Here is a 20,267-nt window from a genome sequence, read left to right on the forward strand (position 1 = left end):
TTTGGTTGTTTGGGCCTGAGGGCAGGAGTGCATCTAAGTTCTCTTATCTCTGTTGGTGTTTACTTTGTCAGCCAGAGTTTTACAAGAAATGCTGTGAAATTACACTAAAGGCTTCTACCATGAAGACTTCTTAGCCTGTATTGCTTTCTGCCCATTGAAGACATTGGTTTTCCCGTGCCATCTGCCTATCAACCTTACCCTATCAAGAAACAATCAACAGAACCATCTGTGGTCTAGTCACCAGTCCTCTTATCCCTCCAAACCAAATAATGACAAACTGGAAAAAGCAGGGTGACTAAGTCACTGGTGTATCTATCAAAGAAGGATGTCATCCAACAAGTGAGCTCAATCAAACAGAAACACAGTGACAGAAAATACTGTTTGACTTCTCAGCTATAATGGGAGCTTTAAAGAGACTTTATGTGGATTTAGAGAGATTTTAAAAAGTGGATAAAGGAGGTCGTAGTAAGCAGTTCATATTATTTTTGGAGTAATTATAATAATGAGATGAATTTTAACTCTATCCTTTGATGATGAAAGACAAAAAAGTTGCAAAATGCACAGGTAGAGTTCGACTTTGGATATTCTTTCAAACTGCTGCCTGAATATCCAACAGCCACTGTCTCAAGCCATTAAAATTCATTCACTCCCGGTGATTGCAAACAATGAGGATCCAAAAATGAAAAAAGAGGTGGCAGACACAAAGATTAATTAAAAAAAAGAAAAGCTGTACAATGGACACATGGATTGTTTCATTAGAAGCCAGTTGTGTGGCTGCAGAAATGCCAAGAAAATATGTATGAGGGTCCGGGGATGGACAGCGCTTAAGATAAAACAGTCGAAAAATGTGCAACAGACAAAACCAGGCAATGTGGAATGGAGGAGGCCCCTAATGAAGCCAGCTGGTCCCAGTCCAGACAGGCAGAGGAGGGGGAAGGATTGATAGAGGGAGAGACCCACGGGGGTGGGTGGAGAGAGAGGGAGAAAGAGAGGGGAAAAGGGAGTAAGACATGCAGGATGTATGGCCGCCCAGGCAGCTCTATTGTATCAGGAGGCACCAGTAGGTGTATTTCTTCCAAACTCTGCAGAAAAACCTAAAGCCATGCCAAACAGCACGTCTGCTAATCGTGCAGCAATTACTAGCCTAATAGATGTTTTTTTATTCCGCCTCACAGCCGCCATGTTGGGAGGCAGAGCATCATTATGTGAAGAGGATGCAGAACTCACTGGCTGTTTTCCTCTTCCACCGCCGTGATCTTATCCAGTTGCTGAAACTACACAACAGTTTATAACAGTTTCTTGGTGCAGTGGTCCAACATACGGCTGGAGACCCAACATACCTCCTCTGCAGCTGTGTCTGCACCCTACCAGGCTGTGTGACATGTATGGGCTACTGTTATATCCATTTTTGTCGGTTATAAAAGCTGTGATAATGTGTTACTTTTCAAGAATATGTATTTTAAGGACCACAAAGCCCACTGTCTTCTGAGTGAGCTCCAACAAGCAAATTGAAATCACAACCTTTTATATATCTCACATTCCAGTCCTTATATATTTTATCAGTGCTACTGGATGTAAATCTACAAAAGGAATAAATACATGACCTCTTGTCTTTCTGAGTGATTAATTTTAGAAACATAGTGTAGTATTAATAGAAACTTACTGTACTGGAAGTGTCCCTATTGGGAAATCTGGGGCACAGAGTACCACATTTGAGGTGTCACAGAAAGATAAGAAAAAGAACACAACAAGTAAAAATGGAGGAAGATAGAGTGTGTGTAGAGAGCATCCAGCAATGGAAATATTCAACAGTATATTCTACTGAGGGACAATATGAACTTCAGTATGCATCATTTCAACAATTTCACACAGAAAGCATTAGCAGGAGCAGTGTCCCGGTCCAGCTGAACTGAGTTTTGTTTAATGAGTTGAGTTCAGACATAATTAAGGTTTCTGCATTTTAACTTCAGTTCTATTAGAACAGACAGAGTCGTCTATCATGTATTATAAACTTGCTTATTTTGCCTGTAGTGGTTCAGCCAATCAGCACAGGTCAAACAACCTCGCTATGGTTGTATATCTTGTAATTTAAGAATTAAACACATGAGCACAGAGACATGATGAATGACGGGCTGACAAGGTTAGTGGGCTCCAGCTATACTCATAGAACCAGGGTCACAAGGTGTAACCTTTGAACAATTTCACACCTTTAACAAGCTGTACTGAAAGAGTGCAAAGTTCAAGACTACCATCCTGAAGAGAATCAGTCCCAGGATGGTTAGCTATAACCAAGCCACTAAACATGCTAATGAGCAGGGAGTTGGAGATAACTTCTTCTGGTGATCATGCAGACTATTTTCATTATCTATTAATAGGCCAATTATTTTCTTGATTAATCGATTATTCGTTTAATCTATGAAATGTCAGATAATTGTAAAAAATGCCTTAAAATACCCCACAACCCAATGAAATGTATTCAAATGTCTTGTTTTGTCTGATCAGCAATCCAAAATCCAAATATATTCAACTTATTATCATGCACTACATGCAAAAGGCTAAAATCTTCACATTTGAAAAGTTGCAACCAGTACATTTTTGGCACTTTTGCTTAGAGAATCACTGAAATGATAACTTGGTTCTAAAAAAAAAGTAGCTGATTAATTTTCTGTCGATCAACTAATCATTGCCGCTCAAGATCATACTTTATACAGCCATGTTTCCCAATAGAATTACAATGGGACTAAGATCATTTTAGCCCTAAGATGCTTTTGGGAAAAGGAATCCAGTTCATGTACTTCTCTTAGCTACAACAGACCCAAATCCATTATTATTTTTTAAAATTTAGAATTAGGGATCTTTTGAGGAATCCAGGAAACTAACCGGTATTAAGACACGAAATAAATGCACTGAAGGAAACTTTAGTTCCAGAGTAGCATGTGACTTTTTGTGTTTGTGCAGACCTGATAACAAAAACTGCTTAGATGGCAAAAATGGGTGTTGATTCTCAGTGGGTTTGGCACTATGAGCAACTCCTCTTATACTGCGTACAGTCATTCAATTATTTCCATCCAATATGTTGCTTTATAGACATTTTATATTTTGATTTAATGGTTGATATTTTGGTCAACTTATGGAATGTACTCATCCAACTGAGTCTTCGATATAAAATCAGTATGGTCTCAAAAGTCAGTTATTAAATGAACACTACGGTAAATACAATACCCGGTCATTATCACAGAAAAGAGTACAATTAAAAAGCATTTTGTTAATACAATATATCAGGAACAGTGTATCCACGTCTACCGCTTTACTCATTCCAAGGTGTCGGATTCCTCCTCCACAAATTGTTATGCATTTTCATCTTCAACAGGTTTTTCTACTAATTTTGGTGCATTATCATAATATTGCATCATGTTTACAGAAAAAAAAATAATTATTGCACAGTCATCTAGAGGGGAAACATTTCAGAAATGTATGAATTTATTTACAGTCTTTCCCAGGCGGTTTCAATACCAAACATTGGAAGCTCATTATTATCTGTTTTGACATGGAAATTAAGTTCTTTTGGTTTGTTTTTATTGCCCTGCTGCATGTTTTGCAATCAGTCTCGTGACTAACATGTTCATTTAAATCTCTGTTACTTGATAAAGACTGAGGATTATTATGGAAAACAATTCAGACTGGCCATGTTATATGTTACTGTTACAGCTACAGCACCGGTTACATCTTCGGCTCCATGGTGCAGGGATTGGTATCCAAGTATGTGAAGCTTGTGCCTGCAGTATGACTCATCTGACATCAACTCTCTCTCTTGTGCAAATATAAAAAAGCTTTATTAAAGCAGCTTTTCACAACACCACAATACAACAAAGGTTTCTAACACACATCATTCTTTCACTTGTTCTGGCTGTAACAGATAGGTAGAACAAAATGAATTTCCTTTGTGGACAATAAAGAACATCTATCTATCTATCTATCTATCTATCTACCTATCTATCTATCTATCTATCCAGTAGAAATATAAACATGTTCTGCATTTACAACAGGTTATGTCTTGTCTGACACATACAATCACTATTAAATTTAGTTGTCTCCTTATTTTTTGCTTCTTTGTTTGTGTTTGTGCCTTTATTTTTTTTGAAATTGTGTTTAATTGTGGTACAGATAAGTAGAGCTACATTAAACTATGGCATATCCACAAGAAAAAAGGGTTTTTATGCCTGTTATCACATGACAACAATAATCATGTGTGCTGCACTGTATCTGTAGGGTTTGAAAGTTAGTGATCAGTACCAATGTTTTTGTGATTACTTCACATGCTGAAATTTTCTTAGAGTCATTTTCTAGACCTAAAAAGAAAAAGAAAAACCTCCTGACAAATGGCATTTCAGGTAATTATCTACCCCCCAAAACATTTCAATGTCTAATAACAATGTTAAAGTTTAAACATGAGCCACAGTTCAGTTAAACTTCCCATTTTTTGTAGTCACAGGCCACCATAGAGGAAACACATGAAATGAAAGGGGAGGGCTAAAGCCATAACTTCCAGTTTTCACAACTATAGTCAAGTCATAAATTATTATATAAATGTTTTACGTCTTGGGAAATGTCTCTTTGATTGTAGACAAGTAGAGCTCAGATGAAGTATCACAAAAGTTTTGCTGGTTAATTAACCCAACAATCCAATGACAATTGGATGTAAGAGAAACTTGTAAGAGAACATACTGAACTTTTAGACTTTGTGTTTGAATGTTGCTGCCGTTATTTGAAGTCAAAGCTCCTTAATGTTTTTTAGGTCACTGGTTTTTGATGAAAGAGGTAATGACAGAAACAAAAGGGGTTGCTGTTGAGAGTAAATCAAAACAAGCAATCCTGTGGATCTATCAGCTGCTCCATGGGTTCATTCCTTTAATAGATTAGTCATTTTATAATCTCTGCAATTTTCTCTACAATGCTTGCTGAACACTTTCTTCATCATCAGCACAATTACATTTAATAAAGTTCCATCAAAAACCCACTATGGTTAATGTCTAAACCTGACACCAACTGAGATTCAAAGAGGATGCCATTATGTTATTTAGGGGTAATTTTTTTTAGATGCCAAGTTATGGTTTTTGTGAGGGAGGGTTCAGAGAATCAAATGTAAATATGAGGCATCCTGGTAGATTTAGTGGAGTTATTGGCTTTGCAAATGTTTGAATAACTCCTCAAACACTTCCTGCTCTCCCCGGGCTTCGGCATCTCATCGCAGCTTTGGAGCTAAGTGATCGTTTGGCTAAATGAGGAGCCCCTGTCTCCACATGTTTTTGGGAGCTGTAATGACACTGTACTCTCAGCAGGCTTGTGCAACACTGCACTGGAGAATGAGGAAGACTGCTGGGCCTGCAGCATGCCGTGGCCCTGACTCATTCCTGTCCTCCTATGGACCCATTACTCTGCTCAATGCTGATGTTCAAGCAGCAGTGAAGCTTCTTCCTGTGGACCCATTAGTCTGCTGCACACAGACAGTAAAACAATGCAACAATGTGGATTCAGATGCTGTAAGATACTTCAAATCCTGCTTGTTAAGAGTAGAGGTTATTTTGCATCTAATTATTCAGATTTAGGACTGATGTAAATAACTGGCGAACATGGCAAGAGTAAATATTAGAGCATTCGCGGCACCAGAGGAAAGTAACTGGACAGGCATTAGGTTTTTACGTATGTTAAACTGTGCTCAACAAGAAGCATTCAGCTTGTAATATTTTTTATAATGTGGGAAACAAAACGTAGCCTATAAATCGGCAGTGCAGCTATAGTCTATCTTGTGATTTTATACCATTATCCTCAATCGGAAAGTGGCTCATATTCAACCAGTTAATCTGCTCTGTCACTGTGCGCCCACTAAAAGTAGAGTTTGTGGCTAAATATTGTGTAGGGTCGCCGGGTTTGACCAGCCTACCATCTGTTTAACTTGTGACCATGTGTGGATACTGCAATGAGATTCGGCGTTTACTCTCAAGCAAGATATTTAAAAAGATTTCAGAAAAAATAAGTTAAGAAATTTGAATGTTTCTTGTTGGTGACACCATTTAATTTACATAATGTAATACAGAAAGGACCAGATGAATATATACTGTGTTGAACATATGATAATTTAAGACATTTAGGAGGACACCTACATGTTCTATTCATGTTTTCAACAGCTGCCGTCACCATGACAACCACGACACAATCAGCTGAAAGTCATCACTTAACACAGTCAGTGGTTAAACGGGAACACTTGCATGCTTACCTCAGCTAGCCGCTTTCAAACTTCCTGCTCACGCTGACAAATAGCTGCTAGACGGACAAAAAGTCTGAATAACAGTTAGTTACTGCTGCGAACTGAGGCTCAGAGGGTTAAACAAGCTTCTTAGAAACAGAAAGAGGCAACAGAAAGATTAAAAAGGAGTGAAACTAAAAGTATAAAGGCAACAACTGTTGCTGACAGAACAAACACCGCACTTCCGGTTTACGTTTAGGAGCAGCAAAGATACTAAACACAAGGACAGATGTCTCACTTTGCTCTTAATCCAGACATGACAAACGGACGAAAAAAACATACAAACGAAGCAGAAGTTTTTTTGTCCTCCCTGTGAATTATATTTTTTTTTCCCTGAGCCTCGCGGGTCCTTTCACGTCATCTGGCCCAAGGCTTGAGCCCTGGTAAGCTCATGCATTAAAACAGCATTGATGCTGATTTCTCCTAGGAGGGCCAAATTCCTAGATGGGGGGGCCTGGCCCCCCAGGGCCCGCCCATAACGCCAGGACTGTATAAGAGAAAATGAGGGGGCTTTGCAAGTACTGTAAATAGACTGTTTGCAACAGTCTAACTGAGAATGTTTTGACATTTAACATTTCATCTTGGTACATCAATTCCATGTAAATGGGCAAAGACTGTAATCATGGTCAGTAAACTGACGGCACTGATATTTATGTTCTTCTAGATACTCTTTCTTTCATATACTCTTTTTCAATTTGACAGGCTCCCCACTGGGATGTGCAGCAGGATGCCCAGGACTGCCGAGAAAAGTCTAAATGTCATCTCCCTGATGAATATATGTATCTCTGAGCTTACCAGTGAAGCATCTTAATATGTCCGATATTGTCTTGTGTAGGTTTTATGTGCCTAATGTTCTTTGTTTTAAGCTTAGCAAGACTGAGAGTTTACAGTTACACTATAGTGGCTCTGTGTGCCTGCACAATAACAATGGTAGCATGCTAATATTTAGCAGGTATATTGTTTACCATGTTCACCATCTTAGTTTAGCATGTTAGGATGTTAACATTTTCTGACACTTATTTAATGTCATTAGTTCTGAAAGTATGTGTTGATAGACCAAAGTTTTGGACAAAGTCAACTTTTATCTTGACGATGGCGCTAGATGAAAGGTTAAGGGATTACAATTCATCCATGAATTTCTGAACCAAATGTCATGACGATCCCTCCAATAGCTGTCGAGAAATTTCACTCAAAACCACAAATGTCAAACTCATGGTGCTGCTGCAGAAAAAGTCAGGTGACCACCAAAGTCAGGATATATAATCAACCAACATTGCCATTCCTAGAGCTATGCTGCTAGCATGGATAAAAACAGTGAGGCCATACACATGTTTCCACAAATGCAGACAATGAAGTTTCTATTCTATTCTGTTCTTTCCTTTTTAGGCAAAAACATCTAGTGCATTCAATCTTAATCTCCCTCCCTCTGGTAACATGATTGTCAGAAAAATTGATGTTGAAAAATAAAATACAAAATGAAGGAAGAAAGTAAAGGAAAAAAAGAATGACTGTCTCTGTTTTGAGGAGTATGGCTGGATTGGTTTCAAATTTTAGAAAATGCTGGGCAACGTTCATCAAAAATAATTCTTAACAAAAAACACCAAATCTACAATATGCTTGTGATATGAGATAGTTCACTGACTATTGATGAAAATGAATAGGAGATGTCCCTGAGCCACTGAGCTAGAAACCAAAGAACAAAAGCTTTAATCTGCATTTTCACCAATAGACCAAACCCACAACTGCTTCCCTGGCAAAGAGTCTGAAACTGTTTTTGTGGAGTTAAACTGTAACACATGTTTATATCCCAGTAAATTCAGGCAGGGTTACTGTCAGTGGATCCAGAAAGTGTGTTTCTCACTTCTTGTCAGTGTGGCAGCTCCTACTTAGGTTTGTCTCTGTTAAATTATCATAAAGTATTTTGTTTCTTGGTTTTGATTTGAATTCAGCACCACGAGGTGTTTCTGTCAGACCAAAAGCATGGCAACCCAGAGTTGAGACCAGGAAGCAGAGTTGCAGTCCTACACGCTTCTCTGCACTTCCATTAGAGCAGTCAACCACCCAAAAACCCATAGAAACTGCCTGTGTCTGCCCCCCCGACCACTTAAATCAGTTAAATCACAAAAGGAGTTATACATAAAAATCTAATAAAAATTAACACCACCACTGCAATAGTACAAAAAATTAAATATGGACTCTTAAACCTTAGATCTTTGTCATCTAAAGCTGTATTAGTAAACAATCTAATCTCAAATTATCATATTGCTTTATTTTGTCTTACTGAAACCCGGCTGTGTCATGAAGAATATGTTAGCTTAAATTAATCCACTCCCCCCGGTCATATTAATACTCACATTCCTCGAGACACCGACCGAGGAGGTGGAGTTGCAGCCATTTTCAACTCAAGCCTATTAATCAACCCTAGATCTAAACTTGGTCATAACTAATTCGAAAGCCTTGTTCTTAGTCTTCACATCCAAACTTGGAAAACTTTACAGCTGATTCTATTTGTTATAGTGTACCATTCTCCTGGCCCAAATGACTCAGAATTTTTATCTGAATTCTCAGAGTTTTTATCAAATGCAGTCCTTAGTACAGATAAAGTAATTATAGTAGGTGACTTAAATATTCATGTGCACATCGATAATGATAGTCTTAGCACTGCATTTATCTCATTAGACTCAGTTGGCTTCTCTTAGGGTGTAAATAAACCTACTCACTGTTTTAATCACAACTTCGACCTTGTTCTGGCATATGGCATCGAAATTGAACATTTAATAGTCTTTCCACAAAATCCTATTTTATCAGACCATAACTTTTGAATTCCTATTACTGGACTATACACCATCAGACAAAAATGTCTTCACCAGATGTCTATTTGATAGTGCTGTAGCTGAATTTAAGAAAGCAATTCCATCAGCATTTAATTCAATATTTCAATACAACAGAGGCCTCTTATGCTAACTTTAATCCCTCCCAAACTGATCATCTTGTTGATATTACCACAGGCTCACTGTGAATGACATTTGACTCTATAGCCCCTCTAAAAAAGAAGATAATAACACAAAAGTGGTTAGCTCCACGAACTATCGAATCTACAAATTAAAGCAAACATGACAGGAATTTGAAAGGATTTGGCGTTCCACCAAACTGGAAGAATCTCGCTTAGTCTGGCAAGATAGTCTTAAAACATATAGGAAGGCCCTCTGTAATGCCAGAACCGCCTATTACTCATCATTAATAGGAGAACAAGAACAGCCCTAGGTTCCTTTTCAGCACTTTGGCCAGCAGACAAAGAGTCATAACTCTATTGATCCATGTGTTCCTATAGCTCTCAGTAGTAATGGCTTGCCTATACTTGACCCAGGTGTTTTAGCCAACTATAGACCTATATCTAATCTTCCCTTTCTCTCTAAGGTCCTTGAGAAAGCAGTCACCAATCAGTTGTGTGACTTTCTACATAACAATGTTAGACACAGAGTTCAGCAAGGTTCTGTACTTGGACCAATACTATTCACCTTATATATGCTTCCTCTAGGTAATCTTATTAGGAAACACTACATACATTTTCATTGTTATGCAGATGATATCCCACTATATTTATCAATGAAGTCTGATGAAACTAATCAATTAACTAAACTCCAAGCATCCCTTAAGGACATATAGACCTGCAATTTTATGCTACTAAACTCAGACAAACTTGAAGTTATCATGCTTGGCCCTAAACACCGAAGAAACACATTATCTAATGATATAGCTACTCTGGATGGCATTACCCTGGCCTCCAGCACCACCGTAAGGATTCTGGGAGTTATCTTTGATCGGGACATGTACTTCAACTCCCAAATAAAACAGATTGCAAGGACTGCCTTTTTTCACCTACATAGCATTGCAAAAATCAGGCACATCCTATCTCAAAAAGATGAAGAAAAACTACTCCATGTATTTGTTACTTCTAGGCTGGATTATTGCACTTCATTATTATCAGGCTGCCCTAACAAGTCTCTAAAGACTCTTCAGCTGGTCCAGAATGCTACCGCATGTGTACTGACATAAAACTAGAAAAAGAGATAAAATTTCTCCTATTTTAGCTTTTAGAATTTAAAATCCTTCACCTCAACTACAAAGCCCTTAATGGCCAGGTACCATCATATCTTAAAGAGCTCATAGTACCCTATTACCCCAGTAGAACACTGTGCTCCCAGAACGAAGGCTTACTTGTGGTTCCTAGAGTCTCCAAAAGTAGGATGGGAGAGCGACTATCAGGCCCCTCTCCTGTGGAACCATCTTCCAGTTTGGGTGCGGGGGGCAGACACCCTCTCTACATTTAAGAGTAGGCTAAAGAGTTTCTTTTTTGATAAAGCTTATAGTTAGGGCCAGCCCAGGCTTGCCTTGGACCAGCCCCTACTTATGTTGATATATGTCTAGACTACTGGGGGACTTCCCATGATGCACTGAGCTCCTTTCTCCTCCTTTGCTTCTCTATCTGTACGCATTCATGTACCACTGATGCAGGTTACTAACTTGGCATCTTCCCCAGAGTTTTAGTCATATTTCTATTATTATTGTTGTTGTTATTGTTGTTGTTTTGCTTCTCTGTGTCTCTCTTTCCTCCTGTTTTGTCAGTTTCCAGTTGTGAAAATGTCAAAAATGTTTGTTAGATATATTTCTTACATCTCCAGTTTGAGGTCAGGGAGGAAAAAGATTTGAATCCTAAATCCTCCGGGCAGCCGACTATCTTCAACTGGCATTTTTCGGGCAGACAGTGCAGATTCTCCAGTGCCCTGAAATTCAAATCTACCTGCTTAAAAACAACTTAGGTTCACTGTCACATACTATTTCTGCAGTCATTCAGGATTCTGAACTATCCAACACAATGAAAAACACATACAGTACAGTATTAAAGTAAAGTAATTTTGACAGACCCTTCTCTTTATTATTAAGCTGCATCTGGTCATTGTTGTGCAGGGTATATGGAAAGCTCTGCCAAACACTTTCTCTCAGTATATTAGAGACAAAACCTGCGTTTGATGAAACAAGATTCAGCTGTGTTGCCGAATAGACTAGACTTTCTAAATTAAAGTGCAGACCATCAAACCACGCAGCCAAGCATTAAACAAAAGATGACATTTTCTGAGGAGCGTTTGTGATTTGAGGGAAATTCAAAGACTCTTTATTGTACATTTAAAATTATTTTCACCACACAACCCATCATCAGAAAAAAAGTTACAAAACAAATCAAATAAATAGTTTTTTCAGTTTTCAATTTTTCATTTGCAAAATTGACCATAAACAATAGAAAAATAACAACAATGCAAAAATGTCTGAAGACGAACGTTGCTAAGACACAACATGCACCGACAACAACAGCTGAAGGCATTGATTGTCTGTGAATCACACAAGAACGTATTCACACAGCAGGCTTGTGTTCCTCAGTCATCAGCAACAGAAAATAATTTGTTTCATAAGAGAGCAGGAGACACAGACAGAGAGAGAGAAATTCTCTGGGGGATGAGGGAGTCAGAGGGCTTTGTTGCCCAGAGCTGCAGTGACACCCCGGTGAGGGAGCTGGGCGTGTCCGCCGGCCCACCTGGGAGGTTGTGTTTTCGGGCAGGAGGACAACAGGAGAAGCCCTCAGGGTCTCAATAAGACAGATCACGTCATAGAGAGCAACGTGACAGACTCTGATGCCAGCTCAGGAGGAAACAAGTGGATCCAGACTGTGTCAATCAGGTATTGATAGACGCTTAAAGCCACTCTTGGCAAGATGTTACCTGTGAATACACCTCTCTTATCAGCCTGAAGCACAAAGTGGAGCTCCAGCAAAGGAGAGCATCACATCCCTAACCAGCAAAGACACAAATGATTTCTCTTATTTACCTGAATTACATTTTAGTGTTGTTGGTGTTTCTACCCACAGGAAGTGACAAATCAAACTAAAGAGAAGATGGACAAACTTGTAAAACTTCTAAATAAGTGAGTGAAAGAAACCTGCTTCTTTCTTATAAAGCATCACAGACTGGCTGAGGTGACAAACATGAGCATGTTTTCTACAGTCTGTTGATGTCACCGTACATTATGTTAGATATTACATTTGTATATATATATATATATATATATACTGTTATGATGTCAGCATGGGCGCCTGGATATGTTTTAAAATGGGGGAGCAAACTTGAAAAGATACATAATTGGCAGGGGGCTCTGGAGGTCCTCCCTCTGAAAAATGTTTTAATTTAAAACAAATTTCCTGCATTTCTACACCACCTAACCTCTTGGATTAAGTCAAGAAACAGCCACCTGCACTAGTTCAGATTAGTTAGATTGATCATACTTCTAACTATATACATACTAAACTATAGTGTAAGAACAGGCCCGAAGCCTCGACTGTTCCACTTACCCTGCACTTACACCTGTAATACCTGCATCTCAACCTGTCCTGTCCTACTTAACTCTCCCTGCTCTGCTCTGCGGTCCTCCTGAATGTAGTGAAAGCAACAATGTTGATGAGCACAGAGATGCCTTGAATGTTAATTATCAAGATGTTATAATGCAAGTCTACCTAGAGCCAAAGATATCAGCATATAAACATAACTGCTTATGGTTACTGTCTGGTGATACTGAATTTTGTTTTCAGGGGAATGACGACAGGATTTTCAAACAATGAGCCATTTTCACTGTTCTGTCTCCTCACCTCAGTCTCTGCAGCTCCACCTGGCTTTCCTCCTGCCTCTTCCCTGCATGTACTTGCACTCTCCTGATAGAACAATTGATAATAACGAGGACAGCGTTACACTAGGCGTTGCATCCTAATAGTTAATTACTGTCAATAAAAGTGCTTGGTGTTCACTTATACTAGTCTTCCTCTTGAAAAAAATCAATAGGCCTTTGCCCTTGGCCTTGTTGCTTTTTCTTTTGTTTGGCATATAGCCTAATGTCAGCTGAAATGAACACAAGATATCAGTGGCTAGTAATGGGCACTTTTCAGCCGGCTCTGTCAGCTCCCTGATGTTGCTAAAAGATCATTAATAGCATAACTTTAAATTAATTATGCAATTTTCACTAATATCTCTTCACAATCCAACCATCCCTTATTTTAGGCTAATATTTTGATTCCCACAATGAAAGTATTTTGCATTTTGTTTTTGTTTCTTTCTCGGTTCCCATGTCATTTGATGTAAGATAATAACTGTTGTTCATCACTGTGATGCCTGTCTGCAATAGTAGTGAAAAGCCTTTTGTTGTTCTTCTGGGTCAGTGTTTCACAAACCACTCCTGGAGGGGCCTACCCCCTGTCCAAAATGTTTTTCATCTCATCCAACCCTGCTCCACCTGAGAAACAGCCTTAGCTAACCTGGCGTGCTGAGCACAGAGTTGCACTGATTTGTGCCAGTTGGGGTGAAGCAGAGTATTTGGTGTGAGATTTTAGAGAGATTAGAGCCTGTTGGCAACCCCGTATAATGTTAACTTAAAATTTGTTATATTACAAGATTTCAGCATTGAGGTACATTCATGATTTTGCATAGGCATACTAACCTAAAAACCTATTATTAAGAATTGCAAGAAAGTTTCAAAGCGATAGAGACACAGAGTGTCCCTGTAACCATAGTAACTCACTCTTACTCCTGCCTGCGTGTGCACGGCGTGAGAGGAGAGTGAGAGACGCTGACTGAGATTACTCTGAGCAGCATGCATGAGAATAAATTACAATATAATAGATTTGTGCATATTTCTCACTTTCCCCCTAATGGTCTGAATAACTCACTGCTGTTGCACTGTGCTGCTCTGTCTTGTCTGTCTGTGCGCTGTCATTTTTCGAAAAGGTTTTTCCATGTGTTGTTTGCGTTGTCCACTCACATATCTAGGATATCAGCTCGAACATGTGAACATTTGAGAAGTTGACATTTGGAGTAAAGAACGAGAAAAAGTAGTGAAATCCTATTACTACAGTTTGTTGACGTAGCCTCCCGAGTGGCTAGAAGTCAGCTGTGAAGTAACTTACAAAAGCTAACCAATCAGGACAGAGTGTGGCCTTAAAAAAGGCATAAACAGCCAATATAAACTGAATAAGGATTTTTTTAAACTGTAAAGCATGCAAAGATATTCCAGTACAGCCCCGGAAAAAAAAATATAGACCTGGAAATGTGCATATGTCTTTTTTAAATAGTTACCTTTGGCGGCAGTTTGGGGAAGATATCATACAAAATACAGCTTTAATACAGTAATAATTTGTCACCTTTTTTTTTTTTTTTACAAGAAAATAACAAATAAATTCAATTAATTTTGCAAGTGCATGGCAGGTTTTTCTAAAAGATCCCACTGGAAATGATGCATTTTACTTTTCCACCACTAACAAACTTTTTTTGCTGACATGCTGTCTCTAGAAGTGCTGCCCAAAGATGTACAACCAAGGATGTTTCCCCTAAAAAATCTGTAGTATGTGTAGGTAGTGATTATATATATTAGACACAACTCTTACCCTATAAACATATAATCACTCACTGCACTCAACAAATGTAGAATACGCATTCAACTCTGCTTTCTCTTAACTGCCTTATGTTTAGTAACATGAAAGGAGGGAAGCCGCTTGTTTCCCTGTGGAGCGCTAACATCTTTATTTGTCGTCCCCAGGGACTGACATTTGTCAGCGTGCAGCTCTACAGAGATAGATCCCTCCTCTGACTCTGAGGGAAATCACCTCGTTTGTTTTGTGTCAATCCACTCAAATCCTACAGCGCTATTGTACTCCAGCTGCCTCAGCCCTCCCCTGCTCTCCCCAGAGAGTACAGGCTGCATTATTTCTGTCTTCACGTGTAAAAGGTCAACTTAACAATACAGAGAAATAGAGTTTACACACTTTTTTTTTATAATGCCAAGCACTTCAGATTCAAATCTATACCGTTGCTTGCATAATACTTTCCTCTGATTGGCTGACAGGAAACATTAAATCTGTATATCAGGACACCTCAAGTGCAGATCTGAATAACCCCTTCATTTCCCACATCATTAAAGTCAAGTCCATTTACTCATAGTGTTATTCATAGAGATTTGACCAAAGTGCTTTACAGAGAGTGAGAATTACAGTCAAATAAAGAGACATAGACATAGTTATGAAGATCAAGAGAAAATGAATAAAAGTGTAGAATAAAATACATACAAATGGGATTAAATCCTAAAACCACAACAGCATTGCACAGAGAAGAAATCAATAAAAGAGAGGAAAAAAAAGATCAATAAATAAAAACAGAGTGTGGCCATTTATGTCTTCATGATGATTATTAAAAGGCTGAGGAAAAGATATGGGTATAAAGATGAGTTTTAAAAAATATCGATTGAGAGAGGGAAGATCTGATAATGAGAGGCAAACTGTTCCACAGTTTAGGGCCAACAACGGAAAATGCCCGATCACTTCTGTATTTCTACAGGGAGCGTTGAATTAAGAGCAGTGATTGGTCAGCAGATCTGAGGGGTCTGGCGGTAGAATATAGCGATGAGTAGTTCAGAAAGATAAACTGGTGCCAGTCCATGCAGATTTGGTGGTTCCGTCTACTTTGCAGATCGGCTAACCCTTAAAGAATTTGATCAATCTGACATTCAGTGGACAGCTTCAGTGTTCAGTTATGGTTTAATGATGATTTCCTTTTCCGACAAGAGTAAAGCTGTCTAGGGAAAAACTGGTCATTTTTTATGTGAACAAACATGCAGAATATCAGTACAAGTATTGACAATTAGCAGTTCATGCATCCAACTGACATGCAATAACTCATATTGGCTAGTTCATATCATCAATATCTTAGAAATCGTATGTATTAGTACTATCAAACATCAAACTGAACTTCTTCATCATGTCCTAAAACCTGTTTAAAACATCATATTTTTCCAAAATTTCATCAAACCTGGTCAAACCACTAAGATCTGACTTGGACACTGAAATGCTATACAGACATGCCATTAAAGTTGACAAGTGTTGTACCGTCAGTGACCAGTATAAACTGTTCGTGTTGACAGTATGTGGCGGCACAAATAACGTGAGACACCTCCAGCAGAAATAATAAGCATTGTGGAGCAGTGTACCGAAGCAGGTGCAAAGACGCCCACTTTTTTTCCTCCCCCATCCCTGTCGAGCCCCCATATCACACACAGATGTTTCCCATCAAAGGCACCAACAAACCTCTCCACCCCGAGTATGTAAACCAAGATAAGGAGCCATTCAAACAGAGGACTTTGCAAACTGCGCCTTGCTATTGAGCTTTTCTTTCTTTTACAATACACACTTCAAGATTGGGAGCTGCTTCTTTTTTCTTTTTTTTTTTCTTTCTGTGGGGTCACATATGCTTTAGCGTCATGAGCAAAACATGTAGGTAGGATGTCTGTGATAGGCATTTGTAAATTGACAAGAAAAAGGGATAATACCAGAGTGGTATTTGGATGCTGCGGGAAAAAAGCGAATGATTGAATAACAGTAATTAAAGCAGTTATTCGTTCGGCGAGCACCTGCATGAGGGATGATATTGCTCCTTAATTCAGCTCAGTTTAACTTCTCTCAGCCGGTGGTTCCAGCATCGCCTCATTAATCGCTGATTGGCATCGAGCTGTTCACAGGAACAAACTGTTTACTCTGTCTTGCCTGCTTTCTCTGGGCTGCACGCGGCGACGGCCTCTCTCAAATGCAGCATTAAGGCCTATTGTACTGAATGAGGCCAGCGCCACGCTTTTTACATGTTCTTTTTGTGGACTACGTGAAACGGCTGATTCATATGTACATATACAGCGGAATAGGATGTATTACTGTAAAGTCATATACTGTATTCTACATGGTATTTTTTTACACACAGTGCAGACATTTCAGTTGAAAAAGTGCACTCAGGAGAAGCTACAATCAGTCCAGGTGGCTGTTCAATCATTTTTCTTCTTTCTAGGTTGATAAGGATAACTTAATGCTAAAAAACATATATTGAGATTTGCGGCTGGTATTTTTTAAAGATGCACTAATCAATATTTTCAATGAACAATGGGTCAAATTACTATGTGTGATGTAAGAAGTGTCATTCGTAGTGACAATCTCGTAGAGAATTATCACCCAAATCTGCAGTTTTTCCTCAGCTCTATGGGATGGGATTAGGTTTTGATTCACTCTCACCACTTTCATCAACCTCATTTGCAGCCACATCAGGTGGCTTTTCTAAGCAAAAAAGTTCTAATAAACCTACTGTATGCTACCTGTCTGACACCGACATGTTAGAGCCTTTAGCAGCTAAAGAGACAGATGTTTTTTCTCATGAGTGGGTGGAGAACAAAACAGAGCTACAAAGAGAGTCCAAATGAATGCTAATGTTGCTTCGTGTCTGCTGGACATGTGAACAGGAAATAGTTAACAAACATGCTAGAAATATCAAGTTTACAACGTCAAAATATGTCACACGTTTGTTTGTTTTTAATTTCTCAAAAGGGCAAAAAAATAAATTAAGTCATGCGGTGTTACACAAATGAGTCGTTCACTCACAGTTAAGCATATTCAGCTGTCTGCTGAAACTGCAACAACAGTATGAGACCAAGTAACAGAAAAGCTCTTTAACTGTCTTACTACATAACTGTACCGGCAAAGTGTACATAAAAATGACACAAGATGCTCGGTAAGCCATTTCATAAACGGTAGAGTGAATTTTTTATTTTCATGTTGTTTTTATCAATGGTTTACACATGGGTATTATTTACTGCATTTTGGTAATCAGCGTTGGTTGATTAGGATGGGAACACTATGATTTCCATGCCTTTATGGATGAATAAACTGAACCTTTAAAGCTAAGAAGGTAACAGTTTGTTGATATCTACAGACTGGTAACAAATTAAAGGAAAAACCTGAATAAATGAGTGAATAAACATAATGAATGCAGATTCCATGCGGGGTACGACTGATCACTGATGTTTTGATGAGTATAAAAATGATGTGAATCATACTGCGGCCTTCACAGTCATCATATCTCAACCCAGCTACGCACTTATGGGAGATTTTGGACTGACGTGTTAGACGGCACTCTGCTCTGCCATCATCAAAACATCCGATGTGGGAATATCTTTTGGAAGAGCAGTGCTCATCCCTCAGGAGAGCTCAAGAGACTTGGATAATCTATGGCAGCACTGACGCTGTTTTGGTGGCTTACTGAGACACTATGTTGGTTTGTCCTTATATTCGTCATCCATGTTTATCTCTCATAGAAAAAATGGCAACTATGACATGATTTGGTGCAGCAAAGTATATAAGTACAATTGGCTGGATATTCAGTAAAAGACCTGCAGAATCAGAAAGTTGATTTATCTGTCTTACACCTCTAACAACTTTTACTGAATTTTGAATATACTATAAGAACTGATGAATTACCATATTTCACCTGTAAGCGGCTACTCACATTGTATATGGAACATAAACCTAGCAGACTACACATATAGACACAAACACACACCTTTCTTGGGGCCTTGCAGGGGCGAACCTCCCACTCCTTCTGTCTCAGAACACACCTGCCAGTCAACGTAAAGTGGGGTCAAATCCCAAAGGGCATCAACTATAAAGCATCCTACAGACAAACAAGCTAATGTATGCATGATGGATTGGGGGGGGGTGGGAATAAGCTATACATTCTCCAATATATCAAAACACAATTAAGTGAACTGACAATTACTGTGAAAACAGAACCTGTAATTATCTCTTTGAGGACTAGAACTTCAGCTGATGGGAAATAATAGCAGGTTATAGATGATAGTGTCATCACATTGTTGTTTATCTGCCAAGCGAATCTGATCAATTCATAAGTGCAACTTATAAATAGTAAACTGGTAGTTTCAGCTCAGTCGCTTTACTTGGTTAACGTGGTTGTTTTCTAATTGGAAAATGCTTAATTTCTTTCAAACAGGATCCACTGGATTAACAAAGTTGCCTTATCAGAGGTTTCTATGGATCAGATACGGTGGCTCATTAGGGACAATAGTTACATTCATGAATGTATTTTCTGGGAATGAAAAAACAAACTCTTCTTCATTCTCAATTTTATGGTTATTTGAGCACAGGAGTGTTTTGCCCTGAATTTCTGTGGTTGTCAGAGTGATTTTCTCACTGTTACCCTGTGGAGTTTTCATAGTAAATAGTATTTTGTGTTTATAGACACTTAGCCACATATGCTTCTCCACAACCTACATAAGATATTTATTTTCAAATCTGGGAAGGCCCAAACACACGACTACTACTGTACATACTATTTAACTTTAACATCTGATAAAAGCTAAATAACTAACTAGCTAGCTAACACTTCACTCCAGAAAGTGTCAGTGATGCATCTAAAGCTGCCAAATATATCATTTTATCTGTAAGACTCGTAAGCCTTGCCTATATTCATGCAAGACATCGTGGCACGGGCCTCCCCAGATGGCGCACAAGCTGCACAGAGGCGTTTATGCTCAACATGTTGTTCGTTGCAGTATTCTCTGAAACAAAATATACAAATAAAATACTCTGGGAATAAGCAAGAAGTCAACAAGCGTTACCAGAAGAATGTCATTATCCTAAAGACTTTCAAGGTCCCGTCTGAGTACAGTTCTGAGATTCTGAGCTTCAAAGTATGACATGTAACTTAAATATACACACAAATATTGTGCTTTTTAAATATATCAATGCACGAGCAAAATTCCACATTCAAATTGGTCATAAATATTTAGAGAACTCGATTATGATTAGAAAAAAAAAGTCTTGATTTAAAGCTTGATACTGTACAAATATACAGATAAAATAATATTGTGTAATAATTCTTCACTTGACTCTATGCGAAAGATTCAATGACATCATTTATGGCGTGTGCACCATCGCACAGGGGACACTGCGTCAAGCTAGCTTAACTCTTGTTGCACCACCCTGCTCCTAAATCAGGAGACTCGACAGGTTACCTGAGTGTGGCGAGACCTAACAGGCTCGACT

At 38.7% G+C, this 20,267-nt stretch overlaps 1 long non-coding RNA gene across 4 annotated transcripts; it reads right to left on the bottom strand.

Moving 5' to 3' along the window:
- Positions 1 to 11,564: 11,564 nt before the first annotated feature.
- LOC122987834 lies at positions 11,565 to 18,835 on the bottom strand. 4 transcript variants are annotated; one of them, XR_006404622.1, is made up of 5 exons: positions 18,766 to 18,835; positions 12,999 to 13,061; positions 12,705 to 12,783; positions 12,185 to 12,240; positions 11,565 to 12,078 (listed from the first exon to the last, which is right to left on the bottom strand). It is a non-coding gene; the product is annotated as an uncharacterized LOC122987834 (long non-coding RNA). The 4 variants fall into 4 exon arrangements; XR_006404621.1 differs by lacking the exon at positions 12,185 to 12,240 and having other exon boundaries at positions 11,565 to 12,147; XR_006404620.1 differs by having other exon boundaries at positions 11,565 to 12,240.
- Positions 18,836 to 20,267: the final 1,432 nt, after the last annotated feature.

This window comes from Thunnus albacares, chromosome 8, assembly GCF_914725855.1.
Source record: "Thunnus albacares chromosome 8, fThuAlb1.1, whole genome shotgun sequence".
Lineage (NCBI taxonomy): Eukaryota > Metazoa > Chordata > Actinopteri > Scombriformes > Scombridae > Thunnus > Thunnus albacares.